Raw genomic sequence first — 13,229 nt, forward strand, 5'->3', positions numbered from 1 at the left:
GGAATGCTGGAAGTTTTCAAGAATAGATTCCTAAAGCTCAGCAGTGCTCCATCCCTGCACAGGATGAGGAAGAGGACAGAACCAGCAACCATCCAGGCTTAACAGTGGGATTTGGGTGTGCCTAAGAGCAAATGCAGCAGCAGCGCGGCGCCCGGGACTCGGACGCGCGACCGTGCCAGTGCCCGGAGCGCTGTCAGGCAGTGCCGGGATCCCGGGTGTGGTTCTGGTCCCCACAGGTGAGGAATGGCAGCCCCAGGCTCAGAGCCAGTCAGAAAGCCAACCAAGTGAGCCCACAGGGAGGGCACCCTTCCCGTTTCTCTTGGGCATGGCCGCAAAACAGCCCCTGCTGCTTCTTCCTCCGCCTGTGTTTGGGGTGTGCTGCTGGCAGAGGCAGCCAGGTTGTGCTCTGCCTTCCAAAGCCTGTTGGGAGCAGGCATGAAAAGCGCTGCGTGCAGAGCGGAGAGTCCTGGAAGGTGCTGGCAAGAGCGTCCTGCGGGAACAGGGCTCTGATCTGTGGCCGGGAACAGCCTGGTTTTGGTGCCATGAACGCAGGCAGGTGTTGAGGCAGGTGAAGAGGCAGCGGGCAGCTTGTGTTGGTAGAGGGCCGGGGGCTGCACCTCTGAACCTCCACCTGGAAACGCACTTGGGGGAATACGAGCTAGAGCTGGAGTGCCTGTCCTGAAAGGACCTGAACTCCTTCAGCCTTGCCAGCGTTTCTTAAGGCTGTGTTGGTGTTCCCCGGAAAAGCTGCGCATTTAGGGAAACGCCTTTGGAGGAAGGGGGCTTGCTTCTCAAGGAAAGTGCTTCCCCAGGGAGCTCCCAGTGAGGCAGCTGCAAGTGTCCCCCTTTGGCTCTCTGTGCTCCTTTCAGTCCTTGAAGGCTCATTGCACTTGGCAGAGGGGCAGGAAGAAGGCTGTGAAGAGCAGCTTTGGCATCCACCTGGAGCTGCAGAGAACAACCCAAGCACCTGCAGCAGGATGTGTTACCCCCCTTTGAACAGAGGTGTGAGCAGAACCATCTCTGTCCTGCTGTGAGCAGCAAAGCTCTCTCTGGGAGCTGTGAATTCAAGGGCCTTTACACACTCACATTTCACATCTTCCCTGGCTGCTGTTGTCCCAGACTGGAAAAAGCAAGATGTATTCTATTTGCCATCTGTAAGGCAAATTGTCTTGTGTTGTCTTGTGTTAAGTGGGCACTTGTTCCTTATCTCTTCCATAATCAATCCTTCCTTATGGGGAGACATCTGCTGATAAGGGGCCATTGAGTGTCACTGCATGACTGATAAGAACTCTAACTTCCCATTGGGAGAGGCTCTGGCCAGAGGGAGGAGCCAAGCATTCCTACCTGCAAATATAGGCTTGAAATTCTGGCCCAGGAGCACAGCTTTTTTGCGCTGGATTTTCCCAGAGGAACAGCTGCCTCTTCCACTGCCTCTTCAGAGGAAGACTGCACCCTTTTCTACAAGATCACTACTCCAACAGAACCACACCTGACACTCCAGGAGGACTGCAGCCACAATTCCAATTGCACTGCAACCAACAACCTGACCAACAAGGTGTCAGGTTGTATTCTGACTCTGTCCCTGTTGTTTTAGTTCACTGCACTGTTTATTTTGTCTTTTAATTTCTTCCCTAATAAAGAACTGTTATTCCTGCTCCCATATTTTTGCCCAAGAGCCCCCCTTAATTTCAAACTTCTAACAATTCAGAGGGAAGAGGTCTACAATTTCCATTTCAGGGGAGGCTCCCACCTTCCTTAGCAGACACCTGTCTTTCCAAACCAAGACAGCTGTGTTTCGACTCTCGGCAATACGCATTTGCCTCCTGCTTGGTGGGAGCTGCTGTGGCCCAGGGCCAGCCCAGAGCTGGGCTGGGTGGGCCAGGCAGCGTGGAGAGTCTTGGCTGATCTTGGTGTGCTCCTGGCCTCAGAAAGGCTTGGAAGGTTTGCCTCCCCAAGTGTCCTGCTCATTGGCTCTCCCTGTGCATCTTGGAGAGCACAAGGTAGGCATTTCTGGCAGCTGGGCATCAGCAGGCCTTAAAATGGGGGCGTGTTGTGGAGCGAGCCCAGCTGAGATACCCTGAGAGGAGCCCAGTGCTCCTTGCTCCTCTCTGCTGACACGGGAGCGTCTGTCTGCTTTCGGGACGGCCCTGGCTGTGTCAGGGGTGCTACGTGGACACGAGACAGCCGGTCCTGTCCCGCTGGGTCCCAGCAGTGCCTGGCAGCAGTTCTGAATCCACGTCAGGATGCTGGCCAAGAGAGGCCCTGGAAGCTGAGGCAGCTGACTTTGAGCTTTTGCAGATACACGCAGGGGATGGCCAACAGTGTTCCCTCAGGATACTGCAGTCCTGAGGGGCCTCCCCAGAGCTGCCTGATGCCGCCCACTCCTTGCGGCACCAGACGCTTTCCTCTGGAATGTTCTACCTCCCCCGAGAGGGAAGAGGGAGCTGGAGAAAGAGCTTGCCAGGCTGCTCTCCATCCTTTCCCAGCAGCCCTGGCTGAGTGGAGAAGTCCGAGCTGAGCGCAGATGTGCCAATGGAGCAGCCGTGCACAGGAAGGCTCGGTGGGAAGGATGAGCCAGGATCCATAGGCCTGGCAGCCTGAGCTTGCTGCCAGGGAAGGCGTTGGAGCGGATGCTCCCGAGTGCCATCCCACAGCACGTGCAGGGAACCAGGGGGTCTGCTGGAGGGTGGGAAAGCTCTGCGGAGGGGTGGGGACAGCTGGGGCTCCTGGTGGGCTGTTGAGGGCTTCTCTGCGGGTGTTTGCAGGGGGTTGGTGTTGGGGAGCGTGTTGGGGAAGGAGTTGTCTGCAAGGTGAGAGGTCTAGGCTGGAATTTGAGTCAGCTTGAAGGCAGCATCTGTGGTTTGGCACAGCTTTGCTTATGGAGGCCAGAAGGAATATCTGTGACTATTTCTCTTCATGGTCCTGATTCTCCTGCAGGGAACAAGATGGGAGAGCTGTACTTTATTGGCCACTTAGATATCTGTACTGGGGGAGGACGAGCCCTTTGTCCATCTACTCATTTGTCTGGGCTACTTTTGTACCACTGAGTGGACTTTCATTCCTTGAGAGCTTTTATTCCTTAAGAGAATTACGATATTATCATCCCTTCATCGAAAACCATTTGCACACCAAAGAATGGCCTTCTTTTTGCCTCTGTATAGTGCTATGTTTCAAAAGGGACTTCCAATGGAATGTGTTAAGGCAAATGAGTTGCTGCTTTTAGGTAGGAACAAACTTCCAAATCATTCACATTCTCCGGCAATCGCTATTAATTTGAGAAGTTTGCAAATTTTGGAACTACTTGATTTGCGCAATGAGATGTAAAGCCTTCCGGAACTGAGGAGTCTTAAATGCAGGGCAGGGTTTGCTGATGGTTTGAGTTGTTCCTAAAGATCCTGTTGGGCATTCTTAGACACTTGGGGCCAGGGATTCCTTCCAGCCTGGGCCACTTTGGGTGGGGCTGGGGGTGGCCCCAGGGCAGGTGGCAGTGTGTGCAAGGGCCCTTTGTGACACGCTGCAGCACGGTCACCGTGTCATGGAACAGGCCAGGGTGTCCAAGAACCCACCCTTTGTGACACGTGGTGACATAGGAGCTGGCGGTGACAAGAGCACGCCACAGTGCTCGGAGCAGGCGACGGGACAGGACAGGACAGAGCGGTGCCGTGAGGAGCCCTCGCACAGCGCGCTCGTTCGTGTCTGACCCGGAGCTTTTCCGAGGCGTTATTCCTGCAGGTGACCTCGTGGCAGGACTGCGGGACTTGGCAGCCCGTGGCCTTCCCGAGGCTTTTCTTTTGCAGGTGCCTGCGAGGCCAGACTGAGGGAATTGGTGACCACAAGCCTTACGAGGAGTCTCCTGTCATTGTGGCAGGAGCCCTCAAGACCAGAGTGCAGGACTTGCTGTCCTGCAGCCGTCCTGAGGTTTCCCTGCCTCAGGTGCCTTCAAGGCACAACTACACAACTTGTTGACTCAGAACTTCACCCTTCCATCTTCCTTCAAGGTGCCCTCAAGGCCAGACTCTAGCATGACAAACAGTTTTTCCAGCCTGCTCAAAGCGATCAGGGAGAAAAAAGAGGAAGACCCTGGAGCTGACCCAGCCCAGCATCATGAAGAATCGGAGCAGTTCCAGACACTGCAGGATGGTGAGTGGCAGAGCTGGGCCACAGGGCTGATGGCTGCAGCCAGCTTGGCTCCATCCCATCCCATCCCATCCCATCCCATCCCATCCCATCCCATCCCATCCCATCCCATCCCATCCCATCCCATCCACTGGGGACAGGCCCATGGACAGGACGGAGGAGGGGCCGGGCAGACACCCCGCCGTGGCCGTGCTCCATCCCCTGGGGCATCCCGGGGCTCTCCCTGCCTGGGGAGTGCAGGGCTGGGCTGTGTTCTCCGGCCTCTCCCGCAGCCCCTCAGCTCTGGCTGCGCTTGCTCTTTGCCAGATGCAGCCCTGGACCGGACACAAGAGCAGGAACCCGCCCGTGGCCGCTTCCGCAAAAGCCTGAAGGTACCAGCAGCCATCCCCAACTGGGCTGGGCCTGCTGTCACTGCTCAGCCCAGCACCACGCTTGGAGCACTCCATGGAACATCCCGGGCTTCCCTGGCCTTTCTTCTCCTGCAGATGTTCCGGCAGTTCCTGCGCATTCAGCGTAGAAAGACCGGCAGCACAGCAGCTGCGGGCGCAGCCGAGCCTGACTCGGGGCTGACCGGGCTCCAGGCAGAGCCCGATGGCAGCCCAGATTCGGCTGAGCGCTCAGAAGACGCTGAGACCTCAGAGACTGAAACCTGGGCAAAGGCTCATCTCATGTCAATGACTGAGGACGTGGCCATCACAAACACCAAAACCAGAGAGACTCAGGGCCTTACAAATACTGACACCATGCCTGCTCCAACTATGATTCATGCTTCCACTATGGATTTTTTCGAGGAGAGTGCTGTTCCTTCTCACCAGCAGCAGCAGGTAAGCAGCCTGGGTCCACACCTGGAGGCCTCCCAGGATGGTGTGTCCCCTCAAGCCATGGTCTCTGGGCCCCCTCAGCCTTTGAGGCCAGCACAGTGTGGTGGGAACAGAAGCACTTCTTGGGGGAAGCTGGGGAAGTTGTTCCTTTGGACAGCGCTCCAAGTCTCCCCCATGCCTCCTCCAGGTGCCAGCCAAGGTGAAGAACATCCACCAGAGTCTCATGTCCCACGTCTCTGTGGATGCCAGGCTGCAAACGGACATTGTGAGGCTGGCAGAAGAACACCCTGCTGACGTGGTGCTGACCCTCCTGCGCTGTGCCCCAACGTGTGACAGGTACGGGGCCCACGAGCCTTGAGAGCTCAGGGCTCAGCAGCCTTTAGGGCCCGTGGCCCTGCACAGCCTGTCCAATGGTCTCTGCCAGACAGGCAGAGAGGCCCAGGACCCTCGGGCCCCTCTGTTTCCTGAGCCTGCTGCCAATGCTCCCCCCCTGCCCTTCAGGGCACCAGGCCTCTGTCACCTGGGCCCCCACAGCTGCACAGGGCATGGTGCTGTGACTGAGATGCCCCTGACACAGAGCTGCCATCCCACAGAGCTGCTGCAAAGATGTGGAGAGCCATAGGCTCATCGGGACCAGCACTGGAGAAAGCGCTGCCAACACTGCTCTGTGTGATGGAGGACTGGCCTCTGCACAGAATGTGCACCTCCGATGGGGACAACAAGGACCTTTTTGCCCTGGCTGTGAGTTTCTGGGCCTTTGCTCAGCCCCAGGTCACCTCTCCAGCAGCTCACCATCCTCTCCACGCCTCAGGCGCTGGGCTGAAACCTGGCCTAGGGGCAGGCTCAGGGGGCACCAGGCCCGCTGCTCCCCCTGCCTCTGCCCTTGGGCCCTGCCCCATGGACACCTCGGCACTGAGCGCTGCCTTGGGCTGCTTCTTTTGCAGGCAACTCTGGTGATCTGGCTGATTGTCCAAGTGCCTGAGTGCCACGAGACCATCGTCCTTTATTCCTCCCGCCTGTTTGTGGCTCTGCTCTCCCATGTTGTCATCACCACACAGCAGATGCCACCAGAGGAAGTTGATAACTTCTGGAGAGCATGCGGGGAGGAACGCCGCCTTCCCAGCAAGCCCAACAGGTCCCAGTCCTCCTGTCCTTCCCGTGCCCTTGTGGCCAGCGGCAGTGCTCCCAGTGTGACCTGGGCTTTGCTCTGCACACAGGTTTGCAGTGCAGGCCATGAAGGATCTGCTCTGCCGACTGCAGTGTGACCATGTGGTGGTGGCTATGGAGCGCAAGGGTGGCTGGGACATGATGCTGTGTGCTCACACCCAGCACTATGCCGTGGGTCTGCTGGCCAGGTGAGACCCCCTTCTGCCCACTGCCCCCAGCATTTGTGCCCTGTGCCCCACACAGTCCCTGTGCTCATGGGCCAGAGGGCCTCGTCAGCGAGGGACGGCCAAGGAGACTGGAAAAGGCTGGGAGAGGAGGGTGCCCAGAAGGGGCTGCCTCTCCAAGCGCTCACATCCCCTCCAGGGATGCTGGGGAAAGACCAGAGCTCTGTGAGTCAGTGCTTGGAGAGCTTTGGTCTCCCCACCTCAGGGCCTTGGTGTCTTTTTCCCCCCTGCCAGGAAGATGCTCCGTGTTTTGATCCCTTTGTGTTCTCGCATCGCACTCCACTTGCTCCGGCAGCTCAGCAGGGAGGAGCCGTGCTGGGATCTGCCCTTCCTGGCATTCCTTGTGGAGGTGAGCCTGTTGGCCAGCGCTGCCTCGCTGAGCTGCCTCCCAGCTCTCTGCCCTCTCGTAGCCACAGCTGCCAGGACAGTGCCCACGCCCTGTGCTGCTGCCTGGGCCCAGCCCTGTGCGCTTCTGGGCTCCTGCCGGCCGGGTCCCCTGTCACTGCCCTGTGCCTTTCAGGTCCTCGAGCGCCTGAACTTGAGTAAATGTGGTGGCAGCGTCCTGAAGATCATGTCAAGGTACCTCCGGAGTGAATGCAGTCAGAGGCGTCGCCTGGCGCTCAGAGGCCTCGTGGTGCCCAGCAAGGATCCCTCGATGGTGAGAAGGGGGCAGCGGCTGAAGCTGCGCCGGGCAAAGCAGCCCCTTGGGCTGGCAGGGCTTCAGGAGCTGAGGCAACTGCTCCCAGCTCTCCTGCCTCACCTGCCCCAGTGCTTTGGGACAGGCCTTTGGCCTGTGGGCCCTGCAGCAGCAGGGTGGGGTTGCAGTGCCAGGGCGCTGCTGGCCGTGCAGCCGTCCATGGCTTCCCAGCACAGCCTTGTGTTCCACCCAGGCCAGAAGAATGTGTAGCGTGTCTCAAAGCCTTCTGCAGCTGCTGGGGGATGAAGATAGAGAGGTGGTCAGCATGAGCCTCCACGTGTTCACCAATGTGCTCCAGCACAAAGACATCCTGGTATCCAGCACCACCGCCCCAAAGCTGGCTGAGGCTCTCCTGCTGCTCTTTGACCACGTAAGGTTCTGCATCCTGAGCCACAGGCATCGGGTGCTTCCCAGAAACTTTGTGCTCTCTGGATTTCCAGGCCTTTGCCTAGGTGGGCCTGGAGTAGCTGGTGTAGGTCTTTTCCTTTCCTCTAGGACAACAGCCATGTGCAGTTGCTCTCCATTCAACTCTTCTGTAAGGTGATGGACTTGGTAGTGGATGAGGGAAAAAAGCCCCTGGAGACAATTGTGAACAAGAGCCTGGACACACTTTTCATCTACTGTCATGATGAGAACTGGCACGTGGCAAAGGTGAGCATTTCTATGATGCTGGGAGGGGGCTCGGCTGCCTCCTGCCCTGGCGCCTGGCGGGCTGCAGCCTCCTCCAGGCCTTGGCACAGGGACAAAGGTCTTGTGCCCTGGGCTGTGGGGCCATCTCGGGGTCTCTGCTGCTCTCCAGGCCTCTCGGGAAACGCTGCATTGTGCGGCCAAGTTCCTGAACAGGAGGGATCTCGAACAGCTGCTGGAGAAGGAGAATCTGTGGAAGTTTGCTGAGGTCCTGGTAAGGACGGCCTGGAAGGCCCAGGCTCAGGCTGGAGAAGCCCCATGGGCACAATGCTCAGTGTGTGGGCTGGCAGCTGTGCCCCTGCCCGCTGCTGCAGCCAGAGGCCGCGCAGGCTCTTCTCCAGGCTCCCGTGGGTCCCAGCCGGGTGCCGATGGAGCCCCGGCCCGGCGGGGCTGCGGGGTGGCACCGCGGCTCCCCGGGCAGCAGCCGGCCCTCTGCCCCCTCCAGAGCCCGGCGCCAGCGGCTGCTGGCCGGGCCTCAGGGCTGTGCGGGCAGGGGAGGCCGGGGCCGGGCGCAGGGAGCGCCCGGCCCAGGGGCTGAGCCCGCGCCAACCCTTCCCTCCTGCCGCTCTCTCCAGCTGGCAGAGGACAGGAGCCGAGCGGCCGAGCACCTGCGCCGGGCCCGGCCCTACCTGCAGAGCCCACAGGGGCCCCTGCGAGAGGCGGCCGTCCGGTTCATGGGTGAGCCAGGAGCCCGGGCTCCCTCCCCGCCCCGCCGCAGCTCGGCCCCAGCCCCGCCTGCTGCCCCGCCGGCGCCATCCGGGCCCGGCGCCACGGAGCCCCGCCTGGCCTGGGCGCTGCTGCCGCCCTCCGGCAGCCGTGCCCTTGGGCGGCAGCGTGCGGCAAGGGCCCGGGCTGAGCCCTGCCGGGCCACGAGGCCATGTGGCCACAGGGCTGGCAGCGCCGCTGGCAGGGAGCTGTGCCGCTGGGCCGTGACAGGCTCTGTGTTCGCAGGGATGGCCGGGCGCAGCTCGAGGGGGCAGCAGGGAGAGCTCCAGCTGATCTGCAATGGTGAGTGAGGGCAGCGGGCTGACAGCGGGGGCTGGCGGGGGCAGCTGCGAGCCCTGCCCCGGCTGCAGTGGGCTCTGCTCCCGGTGCGCACCAGGGCTGCTGTGGGCAGAGCACACAGAGATTTCAGGCACACGTCGGGGAGTCGTGGCAAGTACCTCCCGGCTGATTCCAATGTCTCCTACTCCCTTCTGGGTGGGATTGGCCCTGTTCAGAAGGACTCCTAGCATTCCCACAGATCCGGGATCTCACCATGTCTCTGTTGCTGTCTCTTCCAGCCCTTCAAGCCCAGAGGCGGGATGCCAGCCCGTCATGCTCTAACCTGGAAAATCAAGCCCAGTTTCCCCAAAGAGCTAAAGAATTAGGCACACCTTCTGGATCCAGTGAACCAGTGTCCCAAGAACACACCCGGAGACATTGAAGAGGACATCACCTCTCAGTGCTGCTGGAAATCCTGGCATAGCTGATGCTGGGCACAGTTCTCGTGGCTTCAGCACTCTCCCTGCCTGTAGATAGCTCCCTCCCTCTAGATAGCTCCCTTCCTCCAGCCCCCAGACACTGCCCATCACCTTTTTTTCTCTCCACATGTCCTCCCTTTTGATAGCTCTGCCTCACCAGCCCTCAGCCTATCCATCACCTTTTCTTCCCCTCCACTCTCCCTCCCTGTTGACAGCTCCCTACCTCCAGCCCTCAGACCCTGCCCATCCCCCTTTTCCCTCCCATCTCATCTCTTTGTTTCATCTTCCATATAATAAACGGTTTGGCTTCTTCACTTTGCCTGCATCTCTGTGGAGATGAAGCGACGCAAATCCTGAGCCCAGGGACACACAGGCCCCTGCTGCCGTTCTCTTCCACACCGTGTTTTGGTGTTTTGTGCACACACACAGAGCAACGGGGGCAGATCAGGCTGGAAAGGTGCCTGTGCTGAAGGTGCAGTTCCACAACACTGGAGTTGCAGATCTTGCTGAGCACCCTGGAGCCCCTGGAATTTGGAAGAGCCAACCTGAGGATGAACCCAGCTGTGAGGGATTCCATGGTAAGCATCCACGGAGGTCAAAGGAGCATGGAATGCTGGAAGTTTTCAAGAATAGCTTCCTAAAGCTCAGCAGTGCTCCATCCCTGCACAGGATGAGGAAGAGGACAGAACCAGCAACCATCCAGGCTTAACAGTGGGATTTGGGTGTGCCTAAGAGCAAATGCAGCAGCAGCGCGGCGCCCGGGACTCGGACGCGCGACCGTGCCAGTGCCCGGAGCGCTGTCAGGCAGTGCCGGGATCCCGGGTGTGGTTCTGGTCCCCACAGGTGAGGAATGGCAGCCCCAGGCTCAGAGCCAGTCAGAAAGCCAACCAAGTGAGCCCACAGGGAGGGCACCCTTCCCGTTTCTCTTGGGCATGGCCGCAAAACAGCCCCTGCTGCTTCTTCCTCCGCCTGTGTTTGGGGTGTGCTGCTGGCAGAGGCAGCCAGGTTGTGCTCTGCCTTCCAAAGCCTGTTGGGAGCAGGCATGAAAAGCGCTGCCTGCAGAGCGGAGAGTCCTGGAAGGTGCTGGCAAGAGCGTCCTGCGGGAACAGGGCTCTGATCTGTGGCCGGGAACAGCCTGGTTTTGGTGCCATGAACGCAGGCAGGTGTTGAGGCAGGTGAAGAGGTGTAGGAATATAAAAAGGTAAAAGACACTTTGTAAAGCTTAGAAAGGCTTGGAAGTTTCTAAACCTTCTCAAGAGAAAGCTAGGGATTTAACAACTAAATGAATTTATTGATATTTATCATAAGGAACAAGAAAGGACAAGAACTTACTGATAACTCAAAATGTGAAAAGTCCTCGATATATGCCCTGCAAAGATAGAAAAAGTTTCCATCTTAAAGAGTGAATTATTGTGTATTGTTTGAGGTTGATAGAAGTCCTTTTGTTAATGTTAAACCCACGTGGGTCCTTTTCTAATTGGTTAGAGTATAATGCCTTTACACCTTTTCTTTTATGCTATTGGTTCAAAGAATATGTAGAAAAAGGCTTTGCATGGGCTGCCATCTTGCCTCTGATCTGTGTTTGCATGGAGGTTGTTATTTTCCTGTGTCTCTTTCTTTTTGCCTGTATGATACAGACAGATAATAAATCCTAAGTCTGCAACCAGTCAGGGTCCCATCCCGTTTGTGAGACACGGACCGATCCAGCAGACAGATTGGCCTCTCCAACCTGCTGCTGCAAACCTTCATCCCTGTCCTGCAGGATCTTGCCCAGGGACAGACTTGAACTTGACTCCTTTCACTGCCTCAGTTACTTCAGGCCCAGACCCCTGCAGCTCTGGCCCAACAGCCAGCTCTGGTAGCAACAAAAGAGATGAATAACAAAGCTAATTTAGTGCTGATTGCAGGGAGATTACCCAGGGAGACCTGCTGCCAGCTGCCCTGCAGCGGAGCACTGGGGAGGGAACTGGCGAGACCAGCACCAGAGGTGGGAAAGGACCTGGTGAGACCTCCTAAGCCCAGCCCCTGCTCCAGCCAGGTCAGCTGTATGGCGAGGTAGCCCACTGTTCACTGTTTGCTAGGAGCTGTTAGATATCTCAAGCTTTGCCAGACGCCAGAGTGTGGTCTTGCACCACGACAGGGTTTTCCATGGGTTCTGAAAGAGATTGGCTTAGGTTGGATGTTGGGAAATAATTCTTCCCTGTGAGGGTGGTGAGGCCCTGGCACAGATTACCAGAGCAGCTGTGGGTACTCCATCCCTGGAAGAGTTTCAGGCCAGGTTGGACAGGGCTTGGAGCACCCTGGGATAGTGGAAGGTGTCCCTGCCCATGCCAGGGGGTGGAATGGGATGAACTTCCTTCCAACTCAAACCAGTCTGGGACTCTGTGATCCTCTCTCTTGCAGACTGTTGCATCCTGGTTTTGGGTTCAGATTAGGGGTTCTGATCTTTGTTAGTTTGCCGGTTCTGTGTACCCTCGTGCATCCTCCCACAGTTTCCCCCCCCACCACGGTGCCTAGCTCCAGGCTGCCTGCCATTGGAGTTTCCTCCTGTCACTCCTGTAACCACTCCCTGCCAACTCCTGAGGATTCCGTGCCTGTCACCCCATTCCCGCGGTCCCAGTCGCCCCGAAGCCCCGTGTCCGCCCCTGCCGTGTTCCCATTGGTCGCTGTAGTACACATCACCGCCATGGCGTCTGTATTCATTGGGCGGGAGGACTCCCCGTCTTCCCTGTCCCACCCCTATATCATCCCGCTCGCCTCCGATCCCGGGGGCATATTTGTCCACGCGAGGTTGGGAACGGGCTGCAGCTTCTCTGTCACGGCTCTCGCGGCCAATAAAGCATCCAGCTGCCATGCGGACGGATTTGGCGTTTTCCCTGCCTCTTCGTTTCCTCCCTCGCACCAATGGCAAAGCGTGGCCCACCCCGGAGTGCGGCAGCAGAAGCACCCGGGAATCGTGGCAAGCCCTGGCCCCGACGAGAAGCCGAGATGCCCAAGCCGAGCGCTTGAGAGCTGACCGGGGCCGAGAAAAGTAACGCATTGCCACTGCAGACCTCTCTGCCTGGTGTCCTAGGAAGAAGGCATGTCAGCGCATTTCCTAATCACACCCTCTCCACCTCAGAGAGCATTTTAAGCCCCATTTTCTTGCTCACCCTTGGCAGAGCCACATCTGCAATCCCAACATCTGCCTCCGTTGTTACAGAACCATAGGAAACGAATCCCAGCAGAGCTCTCCAGCTAGCTGGAGCTTTACCAAGCCACTAAAATCCATCCAAGTTTTCATGAGATCTCGCTCTTTGCAGCAAGTGGGGCTCCTGTCACACCACAGAGAGGCCAGAGCATCGTGGCAGTTGGCAACATAGATACCAGCTTTCCTCCTTGGGCGCTTGCTCTCAAAGAGACAGGATCAGCAAAGTCACTCCAGATTTCTCTGGGAGGCTGTCAGATACAGGTCCAAGTAGCAACCACTGCAAATTGGTTTGCAGACAGAGCTCAGCACAAATCTGGCGGTGAGGTTCAGTCATTGATTACACGAGTGACAAAACCTTTAAAGTGCCTTGGACTTTAGGCACTTTAGGCAGGCAGTGATAGCACCAGAGCTGTCACTGCTACCCAGCACTGCTCCCAGGCTGGGCCTGATGGGCAAAGCCTGAGGAGACCAAGCCCTGAGCCCCCTGATTTTGTGCAGGGAAGGCTGAGATCCCAGGCAGCAGAGAGCTGTGCAACCCCTGCAGCGTTTGCCCCGGGGCACAGAGGAGTTACAGATGTGCACACCCTGAATCAGCCCATGGAGGCATGGAGGGAGCTCCCAGAGCTTCCCTCTCTAGGCTCGAAGCTTAACATTTCCAGCAAACTATTAATTAGTCTGGTTTCTTGTTAAAGCACAGACAGAGAATAATATTTAAAAGCAAAGCAGATTCAAAGGATGATGCGGTGAGGCACTATCCTGCAATAGAAACCAGGATCCCACGCAGATGACAAATCCCTTTCCTCGTATCCGCTGTGGAAGCAGGCACTGATACGAGCACCCAAA

The sequence above is a fragment of the Vidua macroura genome, chromosome 7, assembly GCF_024509145.1.
Source record: "Vidua macroura isolate BioBank_ID:100142 chromosome 7, ASM2450914v1, whole genome shotgun sequence".
Lineage (NCBI taxonomy): Eukaryota > Metazoa > Chordata > Aves > Passeriformes > Viduidae > Vidua > Vidua macroura.